Raw genomic sequence first — 17,268 nt, 5'->3', positions numbered from 1 at the left:
CATACTACCGTCCTTCTTCTTCACGAAGAGGACCGGCGCACCCCACGGAGAATGACTCCGGCGAATAAAACCCTGATCTAACAACTCATCCAACTGGGTCTGAAGCTCCCTCATCTCAGCTGGTGCCATGCGATAGGGTGCGTGGGATATTGGGGCTATGCCTGGCTGCAACTCGATACAGAACTCCACCTCTCTCACCGGAGGTAATCCAGGTATGTCCTGAAAGACATCCTGATACTCTGAGACAACTCTAGTCTCTAATAACTCAGCACCCTGATCCCGTCGCATTACCTCCTCGATGTATGCCAGAAATGACTCCGTAAGTCGGTTGCCCTGAGAGGCGGCTACAATCATCTCGGACCCGTCGGACGCTCGCAACTTGACTGTCTTCGCAAAGCAGTCAATGCTAACATGGTAGGAAGACAACCAATCCATACCAAGGATGACATCGAACTCGGACATATGCAACACTATCAAATCCACTATAAACTCCGACTCGTCTAGACTGACGGTACACCTCCTACAAACGCTCTCCAGAAGCGATACCTCACCTAAAGGGGTGGAAACAGATAGAGGGGTATCTAGAGGCTGAGCTACGAGCTGGAGTCTGACCATAAATGCATGCGATATGAAAGAATGCGAGGCTCCCGAATCGAAAAGAATACGGGCGGGAAAGGAATTCAGCGGGAAAGGAGTTCACAAACAACGTCCCCTCCACTACGGCTCCACTGGCCCCATGATCACGGGGAACTACCGCATAAACCCTGCCTGTGGCTGAAGACTGCTCTGCTGATGGGGATGGAGAATATGGGATAATATGCCCCTGAGAAATCTCCTGAACTGCCCGAATCTGACCCTCAGTCCTCTGAGATGCTGGCGGTGCCTCAAGCCTGTTCTGCTAGCCCTGACCTCTGCCCTACTGTCGCTGCTGCTGCTGGTTCGGACCCTTACCCTGCTGGGCTCCTGCTGGTGCGCTACGGCATTCTGATGCCTTATGTCCGACCTTGCGACAGTTAAAGCAAGACCCTTGGAACCTGCGCTGCTGATGCGCCCTCTGATCCTGTTGGGGTCCCTTTTTATAAGGACCCTGATGCTGCTGCTGAGGTCCAGAAAAAGATCTCTTGTTCTTGCCCTTGTCCCCACTCTGTCCGGTCTTGGCCTTCCCTTCCTTGTCCTTCTGGAACATAGAAGTCTCAGTCTCCTGCGAAGTGGCAGCCTCAGCTACCTCCCTAACTGAATAGAACTTCCTCGAGACGAGGTACCGACGGAGATTAGGGCGAAGCCCTGCTAAGAACATCTGAGCCTGACGCTCTCCTGTCTGCCACATACTCGTGAAATGCAGCAACTCCATGAACTTGCTCTCAAAATCTGCCACGGTCATATCCCCCTGAGTCAACCGGGACAACTCGAGCTCCTTCCCGGTCCGTGCTGCAGAAGAAATGTACTGTCCATCGAAGAAATATATGAAGTCCTCCCACGTGAGAGTCATCCTCTGCTCTGGAGTAAACTGCAGTCGGTACCATCTCCCGGCATCACCCTTCAGACTGTAGGATGCCAATCTCTGCTTCTGAACTGAGCCCACACTGAGTATGTCAAGAATGTTGCCCACATCCTCCTTCCACTTATGGGCTGCAAGAGGGTCTGGTGATCCCTGGAACTCGGGTGCCCTCATCTTCTGGTACCTCTCAACCATACGGAGCCAAACCTCCTGCTCGGTGGCTCTGTCTAGGACTGCTAGAGGAATAACTACAGGCGTGACCTCTGGGGGTCTCTCTCTGACAGGAACGGCAGGTATCCCCTGCTACTGAGCTACCGGTGGTGGTGGTGTCCGTGGTGCTATATGAGTCGTCACCAAGTCCTCAATGGCCGTCATCCTGGCAATGAGAGGATCCATAAGATCTACCAAGTACTGAGGAGCCTGCTGCGGCTCTGGTGGTACCTGCTGAGGCTCGGACTGAGCTGGCTGCTGCTCTGATGGAGTCTGCTGTGACTCTGCCTGGGTAGCTCTCCTGGTACGAGGTCTACCACGTCCTGCCATCTCTCTGATCATAAGAAAATAAGAGTCTATGAGTCAAAATAGACTTCTATAAATAGCGTATCACAATAAGATTTTCACAACATATAGTATTGCACCAATACTTTAAACTTATACAAAAATAGTTGTCATAAAAAAAAAATTTCTCAAATTTTTATGAGTCAAAATAGACTTCTATAAATAGCGTATCACAATACAATTTTCACAACATATAGTATTTGCACAAATACTTTAAACTTATACAAAAATAGTTGTCATATAAAAAAAAATTCTCAAATTTTGAGATATACGCATATATCGTCCTCACTCATACTAGGAAATTCTTATCGGACCCTATAGATGAATCCTATGAAACTCTATCCTAGCTCCACGACTCGATACAGGATGATCCTAAGGATACTGAAACTAGAGCTCTGATACCAACTGTGACGCCCCTGGGTTCACACAAGGCTGCAGTCCGAGGTGAAGCCAAGAATGTCAAACCTGCCATGCACTACACCGTGCAACAACATGTTTCACCATCACAATTTTATCACTCTAGTGGGTCAATAATAGGTGTAGGTACAAAAGCAAGTAAGAGATACTACAAGAGATAACTGATGAAACGATAAAGATCAAATAGTATTTCATCATCCAACACACAGGAATATAAAGTCAATGTCTAAAATGAACAAACTGGAGTTCTTAATACATCTCAAATACAACAAGTCTGAATAAAGGAAATAAGGCACACATCCTTTACAACATCTAGAATAAAGTCCTCAAATGTCTAAACAAAGTCTATAGTGGAGCTCCAAAATAAAGCATAGCTAGAATAGACAGTCGAACACTAAAGTGTGTCACCATCAACCTGCGACTCTCCGGGCTCCTAGCTCGTGACCTGAAAGGGGGAGGGACAACGAGCGTCAAAGCGCTAGCGAGCAACATCACAACCAACCCCAAGGGAGAGGGCTCGTTGTATAAGAAAATACAGTTATCACAAGGTATATATATATATATAAACAATTACCCTAACAATAAACAATGGGTCTTAGTACTTATGAAGTTTCAACACGGGCATAGGTACGTCGAGCGAAATAATCCAAACAAGGAAACCCTCATGTATATACCTTGTATCCCAAATTGAAAATCCTTAAGTACCAAACCCGGAGTCTAATATGTAAACAGAAATAAGCAAAAAGAAAATACAACATGTCTCCGAACATATATATATATATATATTGCGTTATGTGACGTGAAATGGATTATAGTCCAACACGAGGACTTCTATGGATTATAGTCCAACACGAGGACTGTGCAACTAAGCAAGTATTACTGATATACATGGTAAAATCTACTTATACAAATTTCACACTCAACTCGGTGTGTGATTCTAAACTGGTATTCCAGGTCATCTATCATGCATAGATATATAGAGATTTCCCAACACATGAGATAAATGGATAATTGCCCAACACGAGGACTGAAATGGATTATAGTCCAACACAAGGACTTCTATGGATTATAGTCCAACACGAGGACTGTGCAACTGAGCAAGTGTTAGTGATATACAAGGCATTGTTTACTTATGCAAAACTCACACTCATCTCGTCGTGTGATTCTAGGCAAGTATTTCAGGCCATCTATCATGCATAGATGCTTAGTACAACTGAAGATCAAAGTTAGGTGATCGAGGCAAGCGCTCTAACGAGTATACTATACAGCAGAAACAAACAGGGCAGGAAAAACTGTGCGACTGTCGACCGCAGAACCCACTCTGGTTGACCGCTCGCAGGCCCGAGAACTACTGGGCTCAGAAGCTGAGCGGCGGTCGACCGCAGAGGTCATGCCGGTCGACCGCCCAAAGGGCAGAAACAATTCTGCTGGCAGAAAAACGCGACGGTCGACCGCTGAGTCCTCTGCGGTCGACCGCTGGGCGGACAGAACCCCATTCTGGGTTCTGTCAGCTACCGAACTCATACAAAAACTTGGGGATTTCTATACCCATTATACTATAACCTTTTAATAGAGAACTATGGCAATAAACAACAAGTTTAAATGGTTAAAACCTCATTATCAAAAATCCCAAACCTTAAACAACATGATTTTAAAAGTTCTTAAATAGTAAAAATGAGTTTAACTCTCATAAAAGTGCTTCAAATCAAAAACTCATTTAATTAAACATCATTAGTGAACTTTTTAAGACTGAAATATATGATTCTTGCATCCCATGCCATAAGATCTACTTATCTACACAAAAATACGATTTTGGGCTCAATAAAAACCGAATAAAACTCAAATCCAAGCATAAAAAGGAAAAGGGATGAAGTTGGGCGGGATGTTACTCGCCTACGACGAAAACGAAGCCCTAGATCTGGAGGAAGATGATCCCTCTCGCTGAATCCACCAACAATTCGCTGAAAAGCCCTCCAAAGCTCCTCCAAATCACCAAGGAGTGAGAAACTAGGGTTTGAGGGGAGAGAGGGGGCTAGGGTTCTGATATCAGATGGAAAATGGGGCTCTCTTGGGTATAATAGTATATATACTATCCCCACAACCCGACCCGAACCCGACCCGAAACCCGTTAAGACCCAACACAGAAAAACTCTCTGCCCACTGTGCGGTCGACCGCCTCGCCCAGCGCGGTCGACCGCACAACAGGAGAAAAGTCCCCTGAGTGCCCGACTGCTGTGCGGTCGACCGCCGCGCATGTCGCGGTCGACCGCACAGCAGGACAACTGCCTGCTATGTCTGTTTGACATCCTGGTGAATCCACTTGTTTTCTCCAACATAGAATTTCTTGTTAGGCTCCCAAACATGATTCATCACATTCAATATATATAATATGTATGATAAATTTTCACAAAAGAATTATTCATCACTAATAATTCAATATCTATATATCCTTATAAAATTTTACGGGGTTCTACATTCTTCCCCCCTTAAAAGAATTTCGTCCTCGAAATTCGAAAATCATACTCATCTCGAAATATGAGATTCTAGATGAGCGTTTATGGATATTTATACTTAACCGTCCAAAATGATAACATTCTCGCTCAAGCCTTAATCTAGTGGAACTAGTACATCGGGTGAAAAATCCAAACAAGGAACCCCCCATACATATACCATGTGTTCCAAAAGATTAAGAATTGGGCGAAGATATTCTCATTCTAGTGTTAAATAGATCTAACCAAATATATCAACATAATATAAGGCACTTGTCATAAAATTTATTTACCTGATCAAACAAATGTGGGTAGTCGCGTCGCATATCCTCATATATATATATATAAAAGGAATTAGGGTTAGGGTATTTAACAAAAATAATTAATAAAAACATAATTACTTACATTTTAAATCAAATAGTTATAGGAAAATATTCTACAAAATAAAATGTACCAGTTATACTAATACAACAGATAATATGCAATTATAGTAATAATACAACAAATTATACAATTAAACGAGAATAATCAATAAAAATATATTTACTTATATTTAAAATCAAATAATTACGGAAGAATTATCTAAAAATGAAATGTACCAGTTGTACTAATACAACCAATAATATGCAATAATAGAAATAATACAATAAATTATATAAATAATACATAATTAATAATACAATGTATTATATGAAATAATACATAATAATAATAATAATAATACAACGTATTATTTAAAATGACACGTAACAGTATCGATAACACAACGGATAAATTCTAGAAATTTTTACTATACTAAATAAATTTATAAATATCAAAATCATTTAATTAAATATAAAACTTGAACTTTAAATCATAAAAAATCTAGAAAATCAAGAAAATACAAATACTCTTTTAAAAATAATAATTGAATATTTTAAAATACTAAAAATTATTTTAACTAGTATCAAAAGTTCATGATCATTATATTCTACCCCCCTTAAACAAATATCTTCATTGGAATTAAAAGAACCCAAGGACAGAGATATGAAAAGAGAGACTTAACTCAACGCATATAGAGGAAAATTCAAAATAAATTGCATATCCATAAGTAGAGTGTGAGAAAAACACAAGTCAAAATATAGACACATAAACACTAAGTTATCACAATATAAATATACAATTCGTTATAATAAAAACACTAGACATATATGAATACAAATATACAATTCACTATAATAAAACACTAAGTTATCACCATAAACACAAAATGATATTTAATCATATAACTATAATAAAACACTAAGTTATCACCATAAACACAAAATGATATTTAATCATATAAAGTAAATATAAAACATTTATAGCACACATATAGAAAAACCATAAACACAAAATGATATTTAATCATATAAAGTAAATATAAAACATTTATAGCACACATATAGAAAATAATAAAAACATTCTATACAACGCATCATTTAGATATAATATTCTATAAATAAGAAATATGAGAAAATGTGAATGTAAATTCATATATTGTACATATAACGCATGAAACATGTTATAAGAATGCATTAGACATCAATATCAAATATAAGTTATATGGGCAAGTCAAATATAAAGTCAAACAAGCAGAATATAATGATAACAGTTAATAGTAAAAGGTATATAGTATAGATCAATAATGTATAGTCAGTGGATATAAATAAACAGGAATAATGACAACGCAGAAGTATAAAAAGCACGCAAATCATCAAGGGAATAAATGTAACATAAGGTCATAAAAGTCTGGTATGTAGTATAAATAATAAGAGTGATGTAAGTATAACATAAAGAGAGTGAGATTATATTGAAAAAAGATTACACAGGCATAAAGAAGCATGTATATAGTAAATAAAATAGTTGATACGTATCAAATTATAAAATAATACAACATCTAGGCACAGACAAAAATATAAGTATCAGTCAAACATAGCATAACAGAAAAGAAGTCAATAACAAATATACAATCATAGAAAACATAATATCAACATGATATTATTTATATAGTATCATAAGACAACACATCACGGCGTTAAAATATAATTAATAACACAGAATTGGCAAAATATAACAAACATATAACATACAAAGTATGATATATGATATAATTACATGATTCAAAAGTTATCAGTCACTAACATATATGATAAATCATATCAACTCAATAATATAAATAAATAAATAAAAAGAACAAAAAGAAGATAAAAGATCACAAAAAAATATAAATTACTCATATGTAAGCAGATGATAAATATGATAAAATACAAAAATATAAAAACACAATACAATTAACAAATGAATTATATACAAGCAAAAGCAAAAGAATTATTTGAAGAGTATGTGAGCAAAACGAAATAGTAAAGAATCAAACGTATATATATAGTTTAGATAAATATAGGGGACAACATAAGAGATATGTAAATAGTCAAAAAAATTATTTTATGATAAAAATAGACGTAAGAGTATACAAACGATTAAAAATAGGCATATTATATAAGACATAATAGGAAAGACATAATTATACATATTTGACAAACAATATGATAAATCAGAAATATTAGTAATATTCATAAGATAAAATAATAAATATAAACAAGATACAATAATAATTATTATTCCTATATAAAATTAATTCAGATATATCAATATATTATATAGTAGTCAAAATCACATAAATACGTTCAGCATAAATATACATAAATTAAGATGTATAATACATAAAACATGAACTACAGAAGATGGAAACATAAAAAGAGCATAATTTCGTATAATAAAAACACCAATATATTTTAGATAAACATGGTTACATAGTTAATACTAAAAATAATGAATGACTATAAATCGATAAAAAGTATACATCATAAATATAATAATCTATATGAATACACTATAATGAAAAGAGAATAGTAATTATAAAAGAATGAAAAAGTAAAACGTAACACAAGTAACGAAAATAATGAATAGAGAATGAACAACAAACAATAACACAATAAAAGACATAAATATGTAACGAAAATAATGAATAGAGAATGAACAACAAACAATAACACAATAAAAGACATAAATATCTAAAAATACCATAAAATAAATACATAGAGAATGAACAACAAACAATAACACAATAAAAGACATAAATATCTAAAAATACCATAAAATAAATACAAAAAAATAACACGTGTATACAATGTATATTGTTACAATAAAAAAACAATACATATCGAAAACGAAGCAAACAAACAACAAATGTGTAAATACATTATAAACAACCCATGAATAAATACTATACATACTCACAAATGCATATTAGAATTACCTCTTATATTATTTATAAAAAAATAATAACTAATATAACAAAATAACTATATAATTAGTAACTCAACTCTAAACCTAACAATATAAGCAATGCATGAATATCAAAATAGAAATACAACGCTCTTAGAAATAAAGAAACCGATGTGAACATATAAAACAACCTAAACAAGAGAAAACTGATTGATAAGAAAACCATGTACTAAAAATATTGTGTTTTGAATAAATAAAGAGTAAGAATATAATGCATATATAGAATACTAAAAGCATGAACTTATTAAAGTATATCACAAAACACAAACCCTATAAAATAATCTAGAACATAAGTAAATGATAGATAGTATAACAGAAAATGCACAGTTGCACACATACATAATGTAGATATGCAAAGTATAATTAAACACAATAAAATAATCTAAATATCAGATATGATATGTGATGTATATGTGAAAACACTATGTGTGATACATAAAATAATATAATAAATAATACAAAAATTAATACAATTAAACGACATATAAGTCAAATCAAAGAGAACATAGTTGTAAAAATAATAACACATAAAATAATGACCGGTACGGGGAAAGAGAGGTTATACAAAGAGAGGGTAATTGCGAAGTGATAGGACAAGAATGGTGGAAAATTTCGGAGTTAAAAAGTGATAAGATATGGACAAAACGAAATCTATCAAGAAAATAGGATAAGGGCTCAAGAATAGTCTCACGGATGAAATATGATACGCATCTAAGTTATCCGTTATATTCTATCTGGTAGGAACTCGGGACCGTGACCTGCATTGGGCCACCACTAAAAAACCTGTCACGCACCGCTTCCTAAAATACCAGAGAATCAGAATATGAACAAGCCCAGGACGTATTAGATTAAGGGGAATAAATAAAAATAAACATTTCTCCTCAACCTAATACGCTAAGCGTCAAGAAATAAATACGAAGTTACAGGTCCCCGATCATAGTTAGCAAGAATATAATAGACAACTCAGAACAAAATGATCCATATCATAAAAGAAATATCATCCAAGACATAATATTTGGGTCAAACACACACTTATTACAAAACTATCCAACTGAATACTGGAGAGATATAAAAATACACTGATCATAAGGAAATAAAAGTGCTAAAAAACAAACTGAAAGGAATAACTAAGCTTCGGTTTCTTCTTCTGTTCGTCCGCTAGGCACTCCTGCTGAGAATACTCTGGCTCTTGCTGAACTGTCCTTCCTCTAAGTCTGACGTACATCAGAAAAAATAGGTATACATCAGCGTGCATGGCACACGATAAGACCCCACAAAACAAAGAAAAGAACGAATGAAAACCCAATGGGAAAAATGATACAACAACAGCAATGACAAAGAAACGTGCAACTGAAAATCCATCAAGATCAATATGCAAATTCACTACTAAAACATGATAAACATAAAGCTAACTGCATATGGTAATCGGGTCGAATACTAACCATCCTAAACTCACTGGTCCACGTCTCAAATTGGTCCAAGTTCGCATTACCGGAAGTCTGACTATTCACAATCCCCTATGTGCATCCAAGCCCACGAAACAGGCAGCTAGAGGACTACACGCAATCCGATCTCAACCTGGTCTGGACTCAGGGAAAACTTAGGTGACGAAATAGGTCACGAACCCAAGTAGCGAAACAGGCCACTTGGTCTAACAAACCAATCCTAGAACGAAACAGGTCACTGGTGCGAGCCTGGAAGATAAATCAACAATCACATTCGATCATGCGAACCAAGACTTTCCCATCCCAACTCATCTCGTTCTTTCTAATTCAACAGTAAAATCCCTATTAAAACTCTGGTTCACCACCTAATTTCAGTCAACATACTCTCACATGTTACTAGGTCTGTTCATGACGCACGAGGCCACTAAGTCTTACAAACACAACAAGGAGATAATAATAAAACTAATTTTATGCAACAATATCATGGCATAACAAATATATTAAAATAAAGATCGTAAGACATGAATAGTAACTACGAACAATACGAAAAGTATGAACAGTGACTTGTGAATAGCATAATCATGCGTGAAAACCAATTTCATCCAATAAATCCTTTTAAAATTGTTTCTCATTATATTAATTCAGAAGTAGTCTTTAAAAAAATTATAAATTTATTTATTTAAAATAATATTTTTATAAAATAAACTCTTTTAAATTATTATTCTAAAATAATCCATTTTTCACAAAGTAAATTCTTTTCTCATTACAATTATTCTAAAATAATCTTTAAATATTCTATTTATTATTACTTCTTCCAAAATCGACTTCTTTTCTTATAATAATAATTTTAAAATAAATCTAAAAAATATTCCTTTTATTAAAAGCATCTCGTAATTAATATCGTTCATCAACAAACTCACGCATGTAATAATATAAACAGTCTAATACATGTAATCAATTACTAACGGACATAAATAATCAAATCAAGGGAAGTGGGATTTTTCCTATGAGGCTAAAGGCCTGATGACGAGCAGCTGGGCCAATACGGACGCGGTATGACGAATCTGAACGGTGAAGGGCAGTGGATCCGATGATGGCGTGGGTCGTCGAATGTTTGATTGATGACGGATCCGAGGGCGGCTGGACAGCGGAAGAGGGGGTGGTGCTGTCACGGCTGGACCCGGGAGGAGGAGCTTGCTGATCGGGCGCGGGTGTGATCAGAGGGTGACTCAGGAGCCATGCGACGAGAGCTTGGTTCAACGGCATTGAGGGATGCGCGGAAGCTCAGAGAGAGGCGGGTTGCTGAGGTAAAAGACGGGAGCTCGTGGTCGTCAAAGGAAGCTCAACACGGGAGTGAGGCAGTTGGGTGACGAGGGGGAAGCCTCTAGTCAGCGGTCGAGGCAAGGAGTGTGTGGGCAGACCTAGGAGGCGACGGGCTGGTTGATAGCGGAGGAGAGCGCTGGCTTGGTGGGCGTCCGGTGACATGAGATCCAGCGGTGACGAGGGAGGAGCTGACGGCGAGCGATCTGATCTAGGCCTGAGCCGGAATGAGGTTGTCGTATCTTGGTGGAGGTACATCAGAGCTTGACGAGCAGACGTGCTTAGGGGTCGGGAAGAGAACGGGGGCAGAGGAGAGAGAACAAGAGAAAAACCCAAAAATAATAAAAATTATATATATATATATATATCATATATTATATATATATATATATATATATATATATATATATAAGGAATTAGGGTTAGGGTATTTAACAAAAATAATTAATAAAAATATAATTACTTACATTTTAAATCAAATAGTTATGGGAAAATATTCTACAAAATAAAATGTACCAGTTATACTAATACAATAGATAATATACAATACTAGTAAAAATATAATAAATTATTCAATTAAACATGAATAATTAATAAAAAATATATTTACCTACATTTAAAATCAAATAATTACGGAAGAATTATCTACATAATAAAATGTACTAGTTGTAGTAATACAACCCATAATATGCAATAACAGAAATAATATAATAAATTATATAAATAATACATAATTAATAATACAATGTATTATTTAAAATAATACATAATAATAATAATACAACGTATTATTTAAAATGATACGTAATAGTATCAATAACACAACGGATAAATTCTAGAAATTTTTACTGAACTAAATAAATTTATACATATCAAAATTATTTAATTAAATATAAAGATTGAACTTTAAATCATAGAAAATATAGAAAATGGAGAAAATACAAATACTCTTTTAAAAATAATAATTGAATATTTTAAAATACTAAAAAAATTATTTTAACTAGTATCAAAAGTTCTTGGTCATTATAAAGGCCCTAGGACCGTATTTATAGGCTTCAAATACTCGGTTTTTGGATAAGAATGACCGATTTGATCTCATCCTCAGTTGTAACCACTTAACCACATTCTTAGATAGCTTCAAATCAGTTGGAGAGGCTTTGGGCTAAAAAAATCTCAAAATCTTATCGAAAACTGGTTTCCAAGTAGTTAACGGGCGAAAAATAGTGTTTCAGGGCACGAGACAGACTTTGTGTCTTGGCCTTGGCTGAGACACAGAGTCTCTCTCGACCTTGGCCGAGACACTAGATGTGTCTCAGCCTTGTTCGAGATACAAAATGTGTCTCAGTTTTGGCTAAAACACCGTTTTAGCATGCCTTGACTGTTTTCCTTATAATTTGCCGGTCCGATCTTGGAATGACACGATTCAACATACGTTACAAAGCCGAAGAAGAGATCTACAATCTCCCATGGGTGAATCACATGTGGGGTAGATGAGACATGAGTGACGCTTCGTATTGCTATTATTCTGCTACCTTGTTGATTCGTACGCTTCGTCAACTCGCTTCATGCGCTTGTCAACGTCAAATAACTCCCCTTGACTCGGATAATGATGTTTATCATCTTCTCTTCATCTTGAGCTACATGCGGGAACCTATAGGTAACTTTTAACACCTACACTCGCCAGCTAAGGGGGCGCCTAGTCTTCAAGCGCTTGATCTGAGCCGTTGATTCGGCGGCGCTCTCTATCTCGATCATTGTTTCAACGAGCGATCATGGCTATAAAAACTAAACTACCAACTCTTGACTATTCGTTTGGAGTTTTGAATGTCCCATTGTGCTCGTGGCCATTCGATTTGAACTGTCGAATCGAACCGTTGTAGGCGATTTGAACCACTCGTTTCAACTGAGCTGGCGAATCTCAGCCGTTGAGATTCGCCTATATGAAACACTCGTCTCCCTCATTAGGAGGTTACTGTGCTATCAAAATTTCTCGCTGAAGTTTTCAAAGAAAACCAAAGCCCTTTTCTTTGAACCCCAACCTCAGAATGGCACCTAAGAAGATGCTCGTCTCAAAGGGGAAGATGACAGCTTCCTCTTCTGTCGCTCTTGGCGTCGTTACTGCCACTACAGTCACCTCCGGCGTGACTCAAACTCATAGTGGTAAGTTAAGAACTGTGAGATTGAAATGAACTCATGAACGAACGAGATTAGGAAGATGAATAGTGTTTGTTCATCTTTTGTGGTGAACTTCGTCGACTCTAGCAGAGTTCTGCTATTCAGGCGAGCTTGCTTGTTAGACGAACTCCTACCTTTATCAGGCGAGCTCAGCTGTCTGGCGAGCGCTGCTTGATAGGTGAAATTTGCTTGATTGGTGAGTTTCTACCTTTATTAGGCAAGCGATGCTTGATAGGTGAGCTTTGTTTTGATCGACAAGCTTCTGCCTACTAAGTGAGCTTCTATCTTCTGGAGAGCTCTTCTTTTATCGACGAGATTTGTTAGCCCACTTGCAAGATGGAGCTTGCCTACACTTTGCAGAAAATTTGTGACCTTTTGAGTCAAAATTTCTAACTTTTTTCCATTGTATTTTGCATCTCGAGAGGAGGTCCCACTTGTTAGGCCTCATATACTAAGGTCATCTGTAAAGAGACCTCTCACTACCGAGGAAGTGGACCGATATGAGGCAAACACTCGTAAGATGAGATCAGTGAGACCTGAGCCTACAAAACCCGAACTCATTACGATCTCTGATGATGAGGAGAAGGAAGAGCCCATTCCAACACCTGATCCTCCATCCCCTTCACGGCCGAGTGTAAACCTAGTTTTCCTAACCCAGCCAACATAGGGAAATATGGATGGAGATTATCTGTTAATAACGATGGGCCTCTCCCCCTAATCTATCATATGGCTATGATTTCCCTTGGATAGGAATCTGCTTTCCCGGACTCTAGATCCATTTAGGGCATTCTCCAATGGTTGGAGAATACTATGAAATAAGCAATCTCCATTATTAGTATTAGGTAGGCCCAATTTATGGATTTTGATTCCTTCATAGCAAATAGCCTGAAAGACATTCAGCGCATAGGCAGCATTCAGCTGGCTAGGCATTGTGAACAAAAGCACATCCGCCTGAGGCCATTGCTCACCATGTGGAGGGCTAGCATTTTTTGAATCATGCAATGATGTATGGCGACTCATGGCTGAAGCTCGGATCAGAATAATGCGTGAGCATGAAGCCTGAGCAAAACGTATATTAGAGAAGGAGGTTATCATTGCGGACTTGCATGAGCGGCAACGTCGCTTGCATAGTAAGATAGATGCTTATGCCTTTTTGTCACTTATTCAGGGGTCAAGTCTGCCCTGGGAGAGTCGACTTTAAAGAACTTCCAGCATGAGAGTATAAATGTTCACCGTGCTATTACAAGAGAGCCGCAAGATCTCCATGTGCTACATCAAGAAGAAGCGGTTGTTGTTGCTGCACTTTCTAAGGCTAAGCTCAAGAAGGAAGTGAAGGATCAGGTTCGAGCAGACCTGGCGAAGGAGTTAGCTGCTATTATGGCCTAGTTCACATCTATCAGATTGCTGGACTAAGCTCATCAGGTTGAATTGATTTTTAGACATTCTAGTTAACTTTGTTTGAATGTATTGTCTCAAAATTTCTTTATGAATGAAGTTTATGCTTTTGTTGTCCAATTGTCGCTTTCAACGCTTTGGGTGCATATCTTCTTGCTCTCCTGTCTTCTTAGTTGACTAACACTTAGGATTTTTAGCAAACCCTCAGCTATCAACGGATTTGATTTACCTTTACTGATTACCGTTTGAATCAGGCTAGCCATACTATTCCTCTCAGTATGATGAGTTGTTAGAAAGTTTCTTTTAGACTTAACGCTAAAATTTCTTTCCTACCATTAGTCGTTCGAGGTGTCGAGTTGGGTTAATTACAAATGTTAAGATGTAATTAGGTTAGGCCATGTCATTAAATATAACAACTTGGCCTAATGGTGAACGATCACTTGGGTAAATGACCGGTCGAGAGTCCGAACAATGACTCATCGCTTGGTAGGTCGATGTTCGGAAACAGGGAGTCGATAGGGCACATCGTTTGGTAAGCCATTATTGATGAACAACGTCATTTGCGAAAATGATGGTGTTGGGGTAATCAGATCACTCAGGGATGTATAAGTGTGATGACTAATTATAATAGTAGCACATCATATGGTAGGCTACTATCATCGATTGCTCTAAGGATATTAGTATGCTAGAAATGAATTATGTCGTTCAGGGACGTAGGAGTGTGATGACTGATCAGACAACATCATTTGCGGGAATGATGAAGTTGACTATCAGAGATAATCATTAACATGATAGTTTTGTGGATCCATCATCCTATTGGAGAGGATTGGTGGGAGATTTGTCAGAGGTTTAACATGACGGGATTGTCATGATCGGAGCGACTTTGAGGACTTACTATCCTATTAAAGATGACTGGTAAGTTAATTAGATCATCACAATTGGAGTGACTTTGAGGACTTACCATCCTATTAAAGAGGATTGGTCAGAGGTGTAATGTTAACATGATGAGATTGCAGCGATCGAAACGACTTTGAGAACTTATTATCCTATTGAAGAGGATTAGCAAGTTGATTGGATTGTCATGATCGGAGTGACTTTGAGGACTTACTATCCTATTAAAGAGTATTGGTAAGTTGATTAGATCATCATGATTGGAGCGACTTTGAGGACTTACCATCCTATTGAAGATGATTGGTAAGTTAATTGGAGAGGATCGACAGTGGAAATTTGGAAGAAAATAACTATCAGAGGTGATTGTTAACTTGATAATTTTATAGGAGTTGAAGGAAGACTATGGGTAGTACTTCTTTAGGAATTTGTCATTAATAGGCATCATGATCTTATCGCCATTCGGTTTGACGACGTGATAAGCTCCATTCGAATAGACTATCTCTATCACGAATTGTCCTTCCCAAGTGGGTTGTAATTTTCCTTTCTTCTTAGTGTTGAGTATCATAGGTCATCGAACAGCGATGATCAACTCTCCTTCCTTGAAAGACCAGTGTTTGACTTTCTTGTCGAAGGCCTTGGATATTCGGACTTGATAGAACTCAATTGTTGTTAAGCTTCAAGTTGCTTTTCATCTAACGCATCCAATTCTACGAGACGTCATTGATGACTTTGTTCAGTTGTCATCCCCATTGCGAGTGTGATGCATAGGGATGAAATCTGAATTTCCATTAGTAGCACAGCTTTACAATAGTATACCAGTGAATAAGGTGTGGTACCGGTCGGTGAGCAAACTATGGTTCGGTATGCCCATAAGCTTTCTTTTAGTTTTTCATTCTAATCATGCTTGCTGTTGGACGTCAGCTTGGTTAAGATCTTGACGATCATCTTGTTGAAAGTTTCGGCTAGTTCGTTTGCTGATGGATTGTAAGTAGTGGATGCTAGGTTCTATATTCTGAACTTGTCGCAGAACCGAATGAATGCATGACTAATGAATTGTGATCCGTTGTCATGAATGATACATCTTGGAACATCATGTCGGTAGACAATGTGATGTTTGATGAACTTGATCGCAACACCGGTCTTTACTTCTCTTAAGGGAACGATTTCGGCCCACTTAGAGAAATAGTCGGTTATCACGAGGATGAAGTGATGACCTTTGGCTGATGGTGGAGATATCAATCTAATGACATCCATCTCCCATGTCTTAAACAACCATGAAGTCACTGTCGGATGCAGGTCTTCGGGTGGTTTGTGAATGTAGTTAGCGTGGATTTGACACGCTTGGAAATGCTTGGCATAAGCAACAACGTCGTTGATCATTCTGGGCCAATAATAGCCTATTCATTGCAAGCGATGCCAGAGCTTGGGTTCGGATTGGTGAACGCTGCGGGTACCATCATGGGCTTCCCGCAAGACTTCCTGTGCTTTTATCATTAGAGACTCTGGAGCAACATGCCCTTGTACAACTTACGATACAACGTCTTTGTTGTTGAATCATAGTAGAATCTCAGAGCGCGTCTGCGAACAAAATCTTGCTCCTTTACATATTTGGGTAGTATGTCGTATAAGACGTAGTCGATGATTGGGAAATGCCAATCTTCAGGTTCAAGTTGACTCGTAGCCTAGTAAGTTACATTCACTTCCAGAACATACTCTA

Source organism: Asparagus officinalis, chromosome 5, assembly GCF_001876935.1.
Source record: "Asparagus officinalis chromosome 5, Aspof.V1, whole genome shotgun sequence".
Classification (NCBI taxonomy): Eukaryota; Viridiplantae; Streptophyta; class Magnoliopsida; order Asparagales; family Asparagaceae; genus Asparagus; species Asparagus officinalis.
Note: the sequence above shows the minus strand (reverse complement) of the source record.